The sequence below is a fragment of the Festucalex cinctus genome, chromosome 4 (genome assembly GCF_051991245.1).
Source record: "Festucalex cinctus isolate MCC-2025b chromosome 4, RoL_Fcin_1.0, whole genome shotgun sequence".
NCBI lineage: Eukaryota > Metazoa > Chordata > Actinopteri > Syngnathiformes > Syngnathidae > Festucalex > Festucalex cinctus.
In genome coordinates this window covers 27,910,189-27,926,462 of record NC_135414.1, presented here as the reverse complement: position 1 = coordinate 27,926,462, position 16,274 = coordinate 27,910,189, and the positions used below count along the sequence as shown (strand labels likewise).

General features: G+C 39.1%; 1 long non-coding RNA gene across 3 annotated transcripts in view; it reads left to right on the top strand.

The window, feature by feature from the left end:
• LOC144017998 (uncharacterized) overlaps positions 1-16,274 on the top strand; it is a 260,312-nt gene that overhangs the window by 133,604 nt on the left and 110,434 nt on the right. For all 3 annotated transcript variants that reach the window (XR_013283315.1, XR_013283317.1, XR_013283316.1), the window contains one exon: positions 16,127-16,213. This is a non-coding gene — a long non-coding RNA (uncharacterized LOC144017998). The remainder of the gene's footprint in view (positions 1-16,126; positions 16,214-16,274) is intronic.

Here is a 16,274-nt window from a genome sequence, read left to right as displayed (position 1 = left end):
CAGTTGCACAGATCCCTTAACTCATTCACTGCCAATGACGACTATAGACGTCAAAAATCCAAGAAAATAGCCAGTGACAAATTTTGACAAGAAATTTGAATTTAGTTTTAGTTATTCATTGTTTTCATTCATAGTTATTAATCCGCCATTGTTATTAATAACAACAATGACAACAATTTCATTGCTAAGTGCTACCGTCGTGCATAGTGATCGGTCTTGGTCTTACTGAGACCACAAACTGGGTCTCGACCTCCAGAAGTCAATTTAGTCGACTAAAATTGTTCCTTATTTTTGTTGACTAAAGTTGGATTAAAACTCAAATACAATCAGGTGACTAAGTTATGACTAAGGCTTTAATTATATTTAGTCAGAACATTATAACTAAAACTAAATTGAAATTTCTTTTTTTTTAATAAAAATTTTAATTTAATTTAATTTTATTTTTTTCTAAATTAACACTGGCTGTTTGCTTGGATTTTTGACGTCTATAGTTGTCATTGGCAGTGAATGAGTTAAGGGTGGGAAGTCACAAAATAGGTCTGTAGCAACTGTAAGGACATATCGCTTCCAATAAAAATTGGTTGCTGACTTTATTCTTCTTGGCTTATTAATAAAGAATATCAAACTACTGTGGGCGGCACGTTGAGTGGTTATCACATCCGCCTCCCAGTACTGAGGACTCGGGTTCGAGTCCAGGCTCCAACCTTCGTGGGTGGAGTTTGCATGTTCTCCCCGTGCCCGCGTGGGTCTACTCCGGGTACTCCGGTCTCCTCCCACATTCCAAAAACATGCATGGCAGGTTGATTGGGTGCTCCAAATTGTCCCTAGGTGTGCTTGTGTGCGTGGATGGTTCGTCTCTGTGTGCCCTGTGATTGGCTGGCAACCAGTTCAGGGTATACCCCGCCTACTGCCTAGAGCCAGCTGAGATAGGCTCCAGCACCCCCCACAACCTTTGTGAGGAGCAAGCGGTTCAGAAAATGGATGGATGGATCAAACTACTGCACGTGAATCAATGCCTAAAAAATATTTATAATCTTGTGTCAGACACATTTTTTTTTGTCGACGCAAATAGACGTCATTTCCGCTTTCCGTCATTATTTTAATTTCCAGGGTATAGACGGGCTTTTGGCGTATACCAACTTTTTTTTAATTTTATTATTATTATTTTTTTAGTAGACTGGTTTACATGTATCCATGTATTCCGATTAGAATGAATCCAAACGGCCAAACAGAATGATAATGCTCCATAATAAACACCTCACTATTATTGTATTATATTTATGAACGCTAAACCGACAAAGAGTAGAGAATCTATGGTTGAACACAAGCCTCTCTGTGTTGTTGATTGACATGCGATTCGGATTTCGGACAGTTCAAGGGTTTAACTTTAAACATCTTTAAACGTTTTCATATTTTGTAGATATTTTTTTTAAATATCTTTATCAGTTATAATATACAAAATGCTGTTAAGCAATTTTCATGTTATGTCACAGATGTAACTCATATAATAGAAATTTACTAAGTACCAAAACACTTGGAATTAATCCTTAGTATAATTTGTGTGCTCCTGTCTCCCAAATGTTTGGTTTGTCTCGACATCGGGAGTGACCTTCAAGAGCAGATAATGTAATCATGGTTGGAGAGTTGCTGCTGTCAGGCAAGTCTCCCAGCGATGAACGCACACCGCGTGAGCGTGTCAAACATGACACACCCGAACACCTGTCTGGTTAACTCGCCCCATCTTCCAGGGCACCGACTGGGGAAGGGCGTTATTGCGATTTGCAACGGGGAACAAACACACCCCCCCGGCCCCCCCCCCCCCCCTGCGCCCGCCTAGCGCATAGACGCCGCATTCGGGTCTTAGCATGCCGTAGATTATACCTCGCAGTAATCGCGTTGTTAATTTGCCAGAATTGAAGTGTAATTAAAACGTCTTTATCAGCGAGGGGTTCACACGGGAGGCGACATTAGTAATATTTGACAGTTCAAGTATCAATCAGATGTGGCTGACTGGCAGCTGTGACAAAGGGCACAGCTTGCAGTCTGGTGTTTGTGCCTCACACCTCCTTTGCCTGGCGTCCTGGTATCGACCTCTGTCTTAATACCTTGTGGAGGATTTGCAAAATAGTTCACTTTTAATTAGTGTTGTTCCGATACCGTTTTTTGGCTCCCGATACCGATACAGATACCCAGCTTTGCAGTATCGGCCGATACCGATACCATACCGATACTTAGCAGTATCGGCCGATACCGATACCATACCGATACCTAAGGTTTTTTTTCCTCAACATGAAAAAGCTGTCCTGCCATTGGTTCAGAGCATTCAAGGACCAATAGGATATCTTAGATCGGCATGCAGTGAACATGTCATATATGAGTGAATGTTGTGCACGAGCAAGACACAAGATGCTGCATCCAAAATCCTATATTTGCGTTGGAATTAATGGTATCGGCATGTTACTTGTGAGTAGTCACCGATACCGATACCACTTGGGGTGTTAAAAAAAAAAATCGATTCTGCAATATATCGCGATACTACATCGCGCAATTCTCGAATCGATTCAATCGGCGGATGAATCGATTCTTAAACTTCCGTTTTTAAAGGAAAAACATTCAACAAAATATCTTATTTCGGGTTAGGGTTCACACCTTAAGCATGGAAGAATGTTATATGAACGGAACATTAAGCCTTAATATTTTATTTGAACTCATTCACTGCCATTGACGGAAAAACACGTCAAATGATGCATCTTTGCTGGACTGGCAGTGAATGTGTTAATGCTGTTCAAACATGAAACAGATTACAACCTGTATAAGACTGAAGTTTCAGATAAATAAATAATAAATTTTCACACAAATCTTACACTCCACAAGTTTACTGATTAGTATTTTCTAAATTTGAATGAAAAAAATCGCAACAATCGACTTATAAATTCGTATCGGGATTAATCGGTATCGAATCGAATCGTGACCTGTGAATCATGATACGAATCGAATCGTCAGGTACTAGGCAATTCACACACCTAGATAACACTGTTTTTATGCAGTATCGGCACCTCTGCCGATACCAGTATCGGTATCGGAACAACACTACTTTTAATTATAAAATGGATAGGATTAACTGCGCTTTTGACAAATGTGCATTCGTGTGTCACGTGTTGAAAACATGAGAGGAAGGGTGATGACGGTCACATCTCCTCATTATCCCTCAACCGTTGTTTCTTTCCTTTCAGTGGCTTCATTCATCGGCCCTCTCTTCCCTCAATCCTCACGCTCTGGCTCGCTCTTACATCCCTCCTCTGTTATGGACAGCGGCATGGCTGAGATCATAATTATGTTTTGACACATGGCGTTAGCCCCTTGAGCGCTCCGATTTTAACTCAAAGTGGGAATTGTCACAGCGACGGAGCGTCGCTACTCTTAATTGGAGGGGAGGGCCAGGAGGCCCGCCCACTAACCAGCGGTGGCAGTTTTAATGAGGTTATGTTTGTGCAGGAAGTCAAAGTTGTGACAGGAGGAAGCAGTCATTGGCCTGTTAAAGAGAGCGGATGACATCTCAAAGACTGCTGCGCTTGCCGGCGAGAGGGGGACCTCCCTTGCTCCCCTTTCTACAGGTGGAGGCGGGCAATTAAAACGTGACTGAGTAACTAAAAACACCCAGGGCAACCATGCCAACTCCAGTACATTGCCCATAAACAGCACACGTTCAAGGAAAAGCTGCCGATAGAATAATAATTGCTAAATGAAATGAATATTAACCCCTTGGCATCACTATAACAAACGTAATTATTACTCCTAACGAGGGGTGTGAATTGCCTAGTACCCGGCGATTCAATTCGTATCACGATTCATAGGTCACGATTCGATACCGATTAATCTCGATACGAATCTATGAGTCGATTGTTGAGATTTTTTTAATTTAAATTTAGAAAATACTAATCAGTAAACTTGTACAGTGTCAGATTTGTATGAAAACGTATTATTTATTTATCTGAAACTTCAGTCTTATACAGGTTGTAATCTGTTTCATGTTTGAACAGCATTGAAATAAAATATTAAGGCTTAATGTTCCATTAACATAACATTCGTCCATGCTTAAGGTGTGAACCCTAAGACGTTTCAGTGAATATTTTTCCATCAAAAATTGATATTTTAAAAATCGATTCGGCCGCCTATTGAATCGATTCGAGAATTGTGCGACGTAATATCGCGATATATTGCCGAATCGATTTTTTTTAGGCAGTTAACAGAGGTTTCCATGTGTTTTCAGTGACTTTCAGCTTTTTCTGTAATCGTGAGTGCGCATAAAGGTGTTGAAAGGGAAAGTAGATACTTGTTCAATCTAAGCACTGGCCCCGATGTTGTCCAGGTGCACCCTGTCAGAGAAGGCTGGCGCTGTCAGAGGTTTGTGGCTGTTGGTTAACTTTCCCTGCCTCAACAAACCTCGATCCACGCCACCCCTCAAAGCGAGATTCCTTCGAGTCCTCTCCTCTCTGAAAAACTCATTTAGTAAATGCATTCCATTCCTTTCCCTCAGCAATAACCAGAACTATAATATCGGTTTGACATTGCAATTCAAACAGATATGTATTTGGAAAGAGGACAAGTTTATTTTCCTAAATAGCTTTTGAACAGGTTTGAATTTCATCAATGCTTCAGGCGTTCAAACCAAATACTTCATCAGTCATTTGCCCTTCTTTGCGTTTCGGTAGACTTCGGCTTGCTTCAAGTACATAAGCCTGTTTTGATGACCAGCCCATCTTCACATTCAGGATTTTTGTTATTCCTCAGTGCATTGAGCAGCTTCTTCGATGCTTACCAGTGTTGTTCCGATACCGTTTTTTGGCCCACGATACCGATTCCGATACCCAGCTTTGCAGTATCGGCCGATACCGATACCATACCGATACCTAAGGTTTTTTTTCCTCAACATGAAAAAGCTGTCCTGCCATTGGTTCAGAGCATTCAAGGGCCAATCGGATGTCTTAGATTGCCATGCAGTGAGCATGTCACATATCAGTGAATGTCGTGCACGAGCAAGACACAAGATGCTGCATCCAAAATCCCATATTAGCGTTGGAATTAATGGTATCGGCATGCTACTTGTGAGTAGTCACCGATACCACTGTTTTAATGCAGTATCGGCGCCTCTGCCGATACCAGTATCGATATCGGAACATCACTAATGCTTACCAAGATATTACTATATTACTTCTTTAGAGCAGCCAGATTTTAGGAGGGGGCAAATTTGACTCACCATTTGTTAAAAAGACAAATGAGACGGCATAATAAGGTGGGTGTGCAGGAGGGGGGTTGTTGGACCCGCAACAGATTTTTTTTTCCCTTGGCACATGCCACGATCATCCAGCTAGGTCGGTTGAAATTAAATCTCGCTTTAGTTATGGCAGTATACTAAACTCTATAGAGTGAAATTTGTTTGACCTTTGTGTTTGCATATAAATAAAAAGCTCTTACACTATAGAAGGCAATGGAAATAGAAATAATTTGTTCAAGGGTCAAACTTGGAGTCAACATAAAGCGTTATAAACGTTACGTAACTCAACAGGCATTTGTAAGTAGCAGTTTTACATTCGTGACTGTCATACAAAGTTGTTGCATTGTTAGATTAGGCGTCTTTATGATTAGATAGGTGATTTGAGCGAGGCCGTTGTGTCGCTGTGACCTGTCCTGGCTTGGCCTCTTCCTATCTATCTGCACTCTGGCAAACTTATCCAGTTTGAAACCAGTTAAGACCATCAGGTTAGGTTACAGATTTTCATACGGGCTAGGCTGAGCGACCCCCGTGCGGGTGGGTGGCCAAGACAGTATGAGTAGAGAGTAGAGAGTCTCCTGGTTATTATTAGTAGCGCAAGCATTAATGACAAAAGAAACGGTAAAAGTTCCCATCTGAACATTACAGCATCAAATTTTGAAAAAAATCAGAATGTCATTTCAGTGGTTAGCAGTGTGCCATCTAATGGACAAAATTAGCAACAACAGTTAATTTGGTTGAAAAACTCAAGTTTGTGTTCTGTATTCACGTCCGGATTGAACACCTTGACGGACTGGTTGTGGCCCGCGGGCCGTATGTTTACTTGCTATGGATTAGACCATAAAGTTTTGTTCATCTTCAGCGATAACATAGTTCCTGAAAATTTTGATTGAATTTTGAAAAGTATGATCTCTTCTCAAAGCGTCGACTGTAACACGAAGTGAGGTAAAAACATGACCTGATGCATTTGGATGAGTTCAAAAAAGAGAATACAAGACGCACAGATTGGTCGATTGCTTTGCTCATGCACTTGCAAACGTGGTGGAGGTGGAAATCTGTGAAGACCTCTTTGGCAAATATGTGGCGCGCACACTCAGCTGATGCCAGCTCCTCTTTGGCTTACGTGTCGCCACCTCTCTCATATCACAAACTTAATAGAGGCTCTTTGTCCTCCGTAACAATACGTGGCTTCACACAATTAGAGAGGACTCCTTCCCGCCATAGCGCAGATAAGCATCAGCTGCTGGCCGTATAGATTGGAACGGGCCCTCCAAGGTTGTCTAGAGGTCTTTCTGTGTTTAGCTCCGCTTTCAAACAAACGCCACAGAGCTTGCCTGGAAACCAGTGTGCTCGGATCTGGTGTGACCTTTTTGTGACATGGGGGTCACCGTGCGTTGGGCGGAAAGCAACAAGGTCACTGTGTGTTTTTGTTGCATGACATCATAACCATGATGCAATGGATTCAAAGCACTATATAAATACTAGGGGTGTGAATTGCCTCGTACCCGACGATTCGATACGTATCACGATTCATAGGTCGCGATTCGATTCGATACCGATTAATCCCGGTATGAATTTACAAGTCGATTGTTACGATTTCTTTTACTCAATTTAGAAAATACCATTCAGTAAACTTGTACATGTGCATTGTAAGATTTGTATGAAAATTTATTATTTATTGATCTCAAACGTCGGTGTTATAACTGCGAGCCGCTGTATTTAACAAACAGGTTGTAACCTTTTTCATGTTAGAACAGCATTGAAATAAAATATTAAGGCTTAATGTTCCATCAATATAACATTCTTCCATGCTTAAGGTGTGAAAGTTAAGATTTTTTCATCATAAATGGATGTTAAAAAAACGATTCGGCTGCCTATTGAATCGATTCGAGAACTGCGTGCTGTAGTATCGCGATATATTGCCGAATGGATTTTTTTAACACCCCTAATAAATACTGATATGCTACTCATATTCTCTCTCAATATTCATATACCGCACTAATATTGTTGATGAGTCACTGATGCTTCATTCCCTAAAGATCCCTGTATTTCCGCGAGCGAGACGTCTGTGGAAATGTTGTACAACGCAGACTTTGAGGCTCTACACTGATCACCTCTGGTTAAACCAAGAATCCTTAATGTGCCAAGGTCCCCTCAGTCCAGCTTTTCTAACATTAATAATGCAGAACATTTTCCTAATGAAGGAACATATTTTTTCTTTTCCATTTCTCTTTCAACATGTTGGATCACTGTGTTAATCAAGGCTTTTACTTCCACATCCCCCCCCCTTCTAATGGCATATGCAATGGAAGAGAAAAGGTCACGGTGGTAATAGACTGATCTGTAGTCCTCAGGGAGATTCTCTCTCTCTCTCCTCCCTTTCCTTTCTTTTTCGACGGCCTGACACATCCCAGTCAGACGGTCTTCATCCTCCTCCGCCTCCCGCTGCGCTCTGCCCAGCGCGCCAGGATTTCAATCAATCTGGGCTAAATGAAATTATTAAGAGGTGTAAAACTTATTAATCATTAAATTATCTAAATGATCCTTCAAGTGCGAGCGCAGATGAGCGACATGCCATCCTCTAATGCAATTTGTCTCGACACCAGGTGAAGGTCAGGAGGAATGGGGGGGGTCGGTCGGATTTTCCTTCATCGCTTCATCAAATTCTTTGCACGTCACCTCTGAAGTTTTTTCTGCGAGTGACGGGAATGACACTAGGCCAAGCAAACCAAACAATCCTCATTTGGTTGGGCACATGTATACATACGCGGTATAGCGTTTTAAAAGGTATAAGAGCACCTGCCACAAAGATCATTCAGCATCAAAAAGTGCTTTGTATTAAAGTCTCTTTCAATTCCAGTGAGTTCAAGTGTTATACAATTTTTTAAAGGGAATGGGGAACTTCAAACCAAAATTCACCTTTATATACGCAAATTGAAGGTGAATCGGAAGTATCTGGACTTTGTAATCAATTGTTTATGGTATTAATACAAATATGATGATCTAATTAGTCTGTGATCAATATGGCATTGATCGTTATACAAACAAGGGATTAGAGCGTTGTCTGCCCTCTGGACAGTTTGGCATTCATGATCTGGACATGTTCGACAAGCAGAACAACCGACCCGTGCAACCTTGACCATGTTTACGTCAATATGTGATTGTCAAGAACTAAATGCCTGTGGGAAAATAAAGAGTTAGAGGTTTAAAATACAGACACATTCTGTCTTTTTCCTCACTGCATATATCCAATTCATATTTGTGTAATTAATTCACAATGATCGAAAAATGAATCTTCAAGTTCAACTTATATGGCGGTCATTGGAGATAGTCTGGGTGTGTTTGGTCCACATCAAGTGTTCCACAACAAATGTGTTCAAGTATTCAAAAAAAGTACAACTAATCCATCCCTTTTCAATCTTTATTAATAATAACAGTTCAGAACATAAACGGTTCTGAATAGGGATAGACCGATAATCGGCCGGGCCGATTATCGGCGCCGATATTTGGCATTTTGACAAATATCGGCATCGGCCATTTTTTGAATCTGAAGGCCGATAAAACTCACTGAGCAGGGAATACTTGCGAACGTAGCGAATTTGGGGTTTTCATCAGGATTTGTAAGATGTTCGCAGTCAGTTTTTATTTGTCGAATACACATTTGGAACATATTCACACAATTTTTCACCGCGAAAATCTTTTTGAAACGTTTTTACAAACCCTAACAAAAACCCCAAATGAGCTACATTCACATGAATTTGTTACTCAGTGAGAAATTATATATAGTTTGAAAGAATTCCCCCCCATTTTACCGCAAATGAATATCGGCTTGAAATATCGGTTATCGGCCGACTTGACTACAAATAATCTGTATCGGTATCGGCCTTGAAAAAACCATATCGGTCTATCACTAGTTCTGAACGTGAATAAGGTTGGTGACCCGGTCCTCCCTCTCATTCATCTCCTTGGTCTGTCTGCTTGAGTAATAACATGCTAAAAAAAAAATAAAAAAAATAAAAAAATAAAAAATAAATAAAAAAATACATCTTGTGTTTTACTTGAAATTGGCCATCATTTCTCTTCGTTTCAAGTTTTGAAAAGGGCATGACTGGCCTCTAGGTAATAGGTTATCATTTCCTTCAATTTAGTGTCACTTTAAAATTACCCCAAATTGTCATGTTCCTGAGCTATGTTTCCCAAAAGTGATTAAAAAACAAAAAAAACAAGTAATCACAAAACACATAAAAAAAAAAAAAGTGGGTGTTGCACTAACATTCGACTTTGTTGTCATTTGGGGAACCGCATAATATAATCCTATGGACTGCAAATGGCTACCAGGCCACAAATTTGAAACGCCTGCTCTCAAAGATAATAATAATAATAATAATAATAATAATAATAATAATAAATAATAAATAATTAAGTAATATTAAGATGATGTCATACAATTTTAAAATCGACCAAAATTCAAATTTGATTTCAGTTCCAAACTTACGACGGTGCCTGATAACATGTGAAAACTCGTATTTCAGGAGTTTCCCAAATGGCTGGTCCATTTTTGAGCCAGTCATTCGTACCCGGGCTATGTGAACTCATGAGCACAATGTAAGGTGAATAAGGCGGTTTAATGCCGATAAAATCCTAAATACTGTGGCAGTTTGTTTTGATATTTTCAGAGGTAGAGATGTGCACGTGGATTTTAGTGACATTCATTAAGCGACGTTTAGCTTTCATACATTTAGAGTTTGTGCTCATAAGTTTACATCACCCAAGGGTATGTGACCTTTCAAGCACAACTGTACCTGCCGGTTGTTGCTCGTACAATCTGAACAACACCGGCGACTTGTTGTTTCTCTGATGTTACCGAGTGTCGAGCCCCAGAGAGTGATTGTTATATCCATGAACAGTGACTCCTTCGTGCGCCGCTGACTCTCGATTGCCAAGTAAAGAACTCTGGAGAGACATCAACGATCAGAGTCAATGTTTGCGCAACGCAACGTGACTCAGTGTCGTGTGAAACAACCAGAGCTAATATGAACAATCTGCATGTTTCATGCTATAGAGCGAAAACGGTGAATTTTAAATACGAGAATGGCTTAAAATAGAAATATTTTTTAGAAGTCTCCCCTTCGTGGTTTTGATTTTTCTATTAACTCATTCACGGCCAATGACAACTATAGACGTCAAAAATCCAAGCAAACAGCCAGTGTTAATTTTGGAAAAAAATAAATGAATACAATTTAAATTTTAATAACAAAAAAAGACATTTTAATTTAGTTTTAGTTATAGTCTTCTGACTAAATTTCATTAAAGCCTGAGTCATAACTCTAGTCACCTGATTGTATTTTAGTTTTAATCCAATTTTAGTCAACAAAAATAAAGAGCAATTTTAGTCGACTAAAATTGACTTTTGGAGGCCGAGACCCAGTATGTGGTCTCCGTAAGACCAAGACCGACCACAAGAACGTCAACGCCCGCGTTGTAGGGTAACAGGAATCCGTTCTATGCACGATGGTAGCACAAGGCAATGAAATTGTTGTCATCGTTGTTATTAATAACAACAATGATTAATAACTATGAATGAAAAACATTGAATAACTAAAACTAAATTCAAATTTCTTGTCCAAATTGGCACTGGCTCTTTGCTTGGATTTTTGACGTCTATAGTCGTCATTGGCAGTGAGTGAGTTAACCACGGATGTGATGCAATTGATATTTAATTGTTTAAAAGTTCCCGCCAAAGCTATAGTCTACAATACTGTATAAGTGTCTGAACACGAGTACTGTAGCATAAATTTTGTTCCATTTTTCTTACTCTTGAATGAGTCAAAAGCCGCAACAACAAACATGCGAGCATATTGCCAGATTGAACACAATGGGCACCCATAAAACCTCCGCCTATTACAATCGCACGTTTTCCCCGTTGTGCCATTGTTTTGTGAGGGCTCATTTGCGATGCTATTCATCTCGCTAAAGGATGCAAATACCTTGCTCTTGTCTGAAAGCCGAGTCATTTACAATCATCTGCATTAACAAAACTGTATTTTACCATTACAATAAGCGCACACAATAGCATATATTTCCCTTGTTCAATTTTGCGCGGCAAATGAATAGAATGCGCACGCCGCCGATGTTCTGAGGACAAAAAATGCGCCGCATGCATCACAATCTCCCCTTGCTCTTTATGTAAGAGATAATGAGAAGATGCTGATAAATTTCACAATAAACTCTTCTCGTCATTGCTAATCCTTTTTCTTCAGTATTATAATGATCACAATTGTGGGATATTATTTCTCATTCGGTGTACGACAATGTGTTAAAACCATTGACAATACGGAAAGAGAAAGCGCCACAGATTACGTAGGTTAAACATTGAGGATGATGATACCGCTGCTCAGTGGCTGCTTTTATGTGACTAAGAATGGCTCAGACATAATTTCAGAAATTGCACATAAAGGACGGTTCTACAAGCAAATGCTGAAGATAAATTTGCGGGGGTGCTGGAGCCTATCCCAGCCGGCATCGGGCAGTAAGGCGGGGTGCACCCTGAACTGGTTGCCAGCCAATTGCGGGGCGTAAGAAACCACACACTTCAGGAAAAGTAACTAATCAGAGACAGAAATAGTGACCGACAAGGTGTCAATCATTTGCCGTAGACTCGCATTCACATTGCTGTAACTGCTGTGGAATATCCACCTCAACAAATGTTAAAAAGAAGACGAATGAACATAAAAGTTGATTCAAAAAGTGGATTCAAAACTAGGGTTGTGCTAGTCCAATCGACGTGAGGGCCGATCAGCTGATTGGTGGTCAGATTTTGAATGACATCTAGTTCTTTACTTGATTTGAACTACTGCTCATACTGTGTATATAGCTAGATAAAAAGTTATAAATCTGGGATATCCTCATTCAAATCATTATTATTAATAATTACAAAAAATATAATATGGACATTTTGGATGTTGTGCATTGTTGTATCGCGACTCTGTATCGGCGGATACTCAAAATCAAGTGACTGGGGCGCAAAAAAAAATAAAAAAAAATATGCCTGGGACTTCCCAATTCAAAACTGACGTGGAATTAGAACATTTCTGCTCAGTAGTTTATCACATCAATAAAACCAATAAATAAACCAATAAATATTGGTGTTATAGTAACAATATTACAAAAAAAAAGTCATGCTACCAGCATAGCATCTGTGGAAAAGTCGCTTGTTTAGTGAGGGTCTTTGGTCAGAAACTCCAGGGTGGGGTTAGTTCATTCACATCTTGTAAGCAATTATTAAACTTCACACTCTCCCTGAAAGAGACTAATTATGTACTCGGTATGAATACGAAACAAAAAGAAGAGCATCATCTCATAAACTTCACATTCACTCATCTGTCACTCGTCTCTCCGAATATTTTAAGTTCTTTGGCCCTTAATGAGAGGGAAAACGACACCTTAAAATGATCTTCCCTGCCTCTCTCTTTTTTTTTATATCACTTGCTTAATAAATTACTGTCTAATAAGAACTTTTACGATCCCGGCATATGTTGCCTTTTATAGGTGAAAATAATTGTGTTCTTCGATCCCCGACCTACAGTATTCTTTGCATGCGAATGAGGCGAGCAGAGCTTACAAAAATGGCATCGTTTCACAGTGTCTGCACAAGTGCTTCTCATTTGCTTCGTTACGCCTCCCGCTTCCTTTCTTTCCCTGTTTCATGATACACCTTCGTAAGCGCCCCCCCCCCGTTCACCACTCTCCACTCCACTCTTGCCTGGAGAGGCCTGCGCTTGCATGCCAAGAGGCACCCTCAAACCCACAGCATCAACCCCCCCTCGTCATCCACACAACACACACACACACACACAGTCTTGTTTTTGAGTTCCCATTGAACTGTGACACACACAACTTGACAGGTGACACAGTACACTTGATGTTATCGGGTCCGGCCCAGAGATTTATCCTCTTGAGTGATGAGAGACTGTCACTGCATTGTTTATCTACGCTGCCGGATGAAAAGTGAGGAAAACGACATAGTGAGAGGGATGGTTCCTTTGTGGCTTTTTTGAGGCAAGATAGAGCTCAAAAGCCCAAATTGGATGGAATGAACAAGTGGGATATTTGGCCACAATTATAACATCTGATCCCCAAAAAATAAATACAAAAATAAAAATCCCTTTTTAACACAACGCAAACGATTTTTGTCATATGTTGTTTCTGTTGGAACACAACGCACAGTAAACACATTTGTGCCAAAAAATCGAGTCATAAAAGAATCGAGATTCTCATTTATGAATCGAATCGATATTAATATCCAAAAATCGATTTTATTTAAATTAGAAATGAAGAAGAAGGGGAAACGGCAGTTGTAGCCCACATGCTGTTTTTGTGGGAAAAGGCACTTACAATACAAAATTAATAAATGTTTAAACAAAAAAAAAAAGACACTTTAATGTCTCTATTTGTCATTTTGTCTTGCAAAGCAGACTGGAGTAGATCATGACAATGTTGAGCATATCTGTAAATTGAAGCAGAAATTGTCATTTGTCAATCAAAAATCGTTTGAATCGAGAATCGAAAATCTATTCTGAATCGAATCGTAGACCCAAAAATTGTAATCGAATCGAATCGTGAGACAGTCAAAGATTCCCAGCCCTAAACACATGACTTCTTAATATTATTATTATTATTATTAATAATAATAATAATAATAATAATAATAATGCATCAGATTATTATATCCATTTTCATCAATCTCAGGTGGCCGCCATTTCGACCACCCTCTACCATTTACAGAAATTGACATCACAACTGCCTTCGGGCTCGCATTGCCAACGTCATGTGATCAAACCGAGAAAAGGGGTGGGCCACGACTTCTGCATTGTGAGTCAGTGGCAGCCACCCAAATGGATGAAAATGAATGGATTAATCTGGTTAATTCATATTCCACAAAAACAATATAGTAATCAGAATACAGTGTTCAGACAAGTATGAGCAAAAGGTTACTGCAAAGAAAATTATTGCGTTTTAGTTCCTCTTTATTCCACCTTTAACATTAGTTAGCCTACAGAGGATATTACCCATAATCATTTACGGTAACAATTTTTAAACCTATGGAATTTATTAAGGCTACATAATGACACCCAAGAGTATAGAAGCAAAATAAAATAAAATATTTTAATCATGATTAATTATCCTGATTAACTTATTGTAATTTATGCAGCCAAACTATAACATAACATATGATGATCATACTAGAATTATTTTCATAATTTCCACAAGAAACAACAAAATGCCAATTTCATATTTAAGAAAGACAACTGGGGCAGTAAATATAAGTTTAGCCTCTTAAGTGATTCCCACTGTTGGTGACAGATGACGTCGGGTTAGGAAAAGTGGAGTCTTAAGGAAAAAAAATAAATAAATAAAAAGGAAAAGTGGAGTCCAATTTGTCTTTCCCTATGTTTGAAAAGATGCACAGTTTCATCTCATTTAGGTCAAATGATGTTTTACATGAAGGAAAGCTTAGGACATTTAATTTTTCATCTGTATTCCACACGCGAGTGACATTTGTGCAAGACGAAAGGATAAAGCAGAACATCAAGGCTTATTGTTACAATAATTATTTATTAAAGTTAAAATATCTTTAGCACGGGTTAAAAATTAGACACTTCCTTCCTACCATGAGCGACTTGAGACGTGATGTTTTAACATGGTTGAAAATAAACACTCTTTGAAATCAAGACATTTTCACTCAACATCCGTCATTGCAATCATCATAAAATGTCACAACCAAGTTACTAGGGCGGAGGCAAATTTGACAGATTTTTTTTTTTTTTTTTTTTTAAATAGAAATTGAAATTTTATGAAATTTTGTTAAAATTGTCTTTACTTGCGGCTTCAATTATTTTTTAGTTTTTTTGTAGTATTGCATTTGTTTCAGAATTTGCCTTTTCAAAATAGCGGCACATTTAACAGCTGGTGATTAATTTATGCCTGGCCAAAGTATTCAGCTTTTGAACTAAATTGTATTCCATGACATTTGATCATTTGTAAGACTCTTAAGGAGCCACAATTAAACATCAATCGTAAGCATGTGGAGATAAATGTGGGTCCCTGTCCCCCATATACGCACACATTTTCAACCAAAATATGATGAATGGTCCTTTCTTGCCTCAGTCCTACTTTTATGAAATATACAAACATGGATTAATAATACAAGCAGAGGACTGTAAATGTCAGACCGATGCATCAGTAAGAAAACATTAACAGTAAATACATATCTTCTCGTTTGAATGATTTACAAACCATATGCGTTTTCTTTTTTTTTTTTTTTTTACCCCCCTCCATGCCATATGAGAATTCTGGATTACAAAAAGTACCTGAACAAATTGCTTGTATATTAGCATGCATAGGTATTTGATATTTACATCTTATTTACACAAGAAGGGATGAGGGATTTGTTGTTAGTTTATTTCCTATGATTCAGTTATGGTTTTTAGATGGAGAACAAACATGGTTTGTCTCGTACACCGTACATGCACATTCAGTCAAATAGAATGTTTCGATGACCTAGGAGCTTGTTTTAATCCTCTATTGATACAAACTGGATAGCTTAATTCTGTTACAGGCTATGGGTTTGACCAGCGCCACAACATTGCATAACATACTATTTTTTATTTTATTTTTTTATTTTTTTTAAATTTGTCTCTATTACACGCCAGTCTCCTGTGCGCAGGGTACTTGGAAAAGTTAATTCATGATGTTAACTGTGCCGTGAAGGGAAAAGCAAATAGGAAAGAGCATGCACAGCACCGGGGAAGGACATTAAGCCGAGGCCGTATCTTTCTCCCTCTGTCTGTCCAGTGAAAACATCGTTGTAAGAAGACGCATCGCCATCCATCGTCGCGGACATACCGAGAGCGTCTTTGGGGTGATCCCCATCGTTGGCAGGTACGCACCTCTGACACCGAGGATAAATGCAACGCAAGGAAAAAAGAAAAAAAAACAAAAA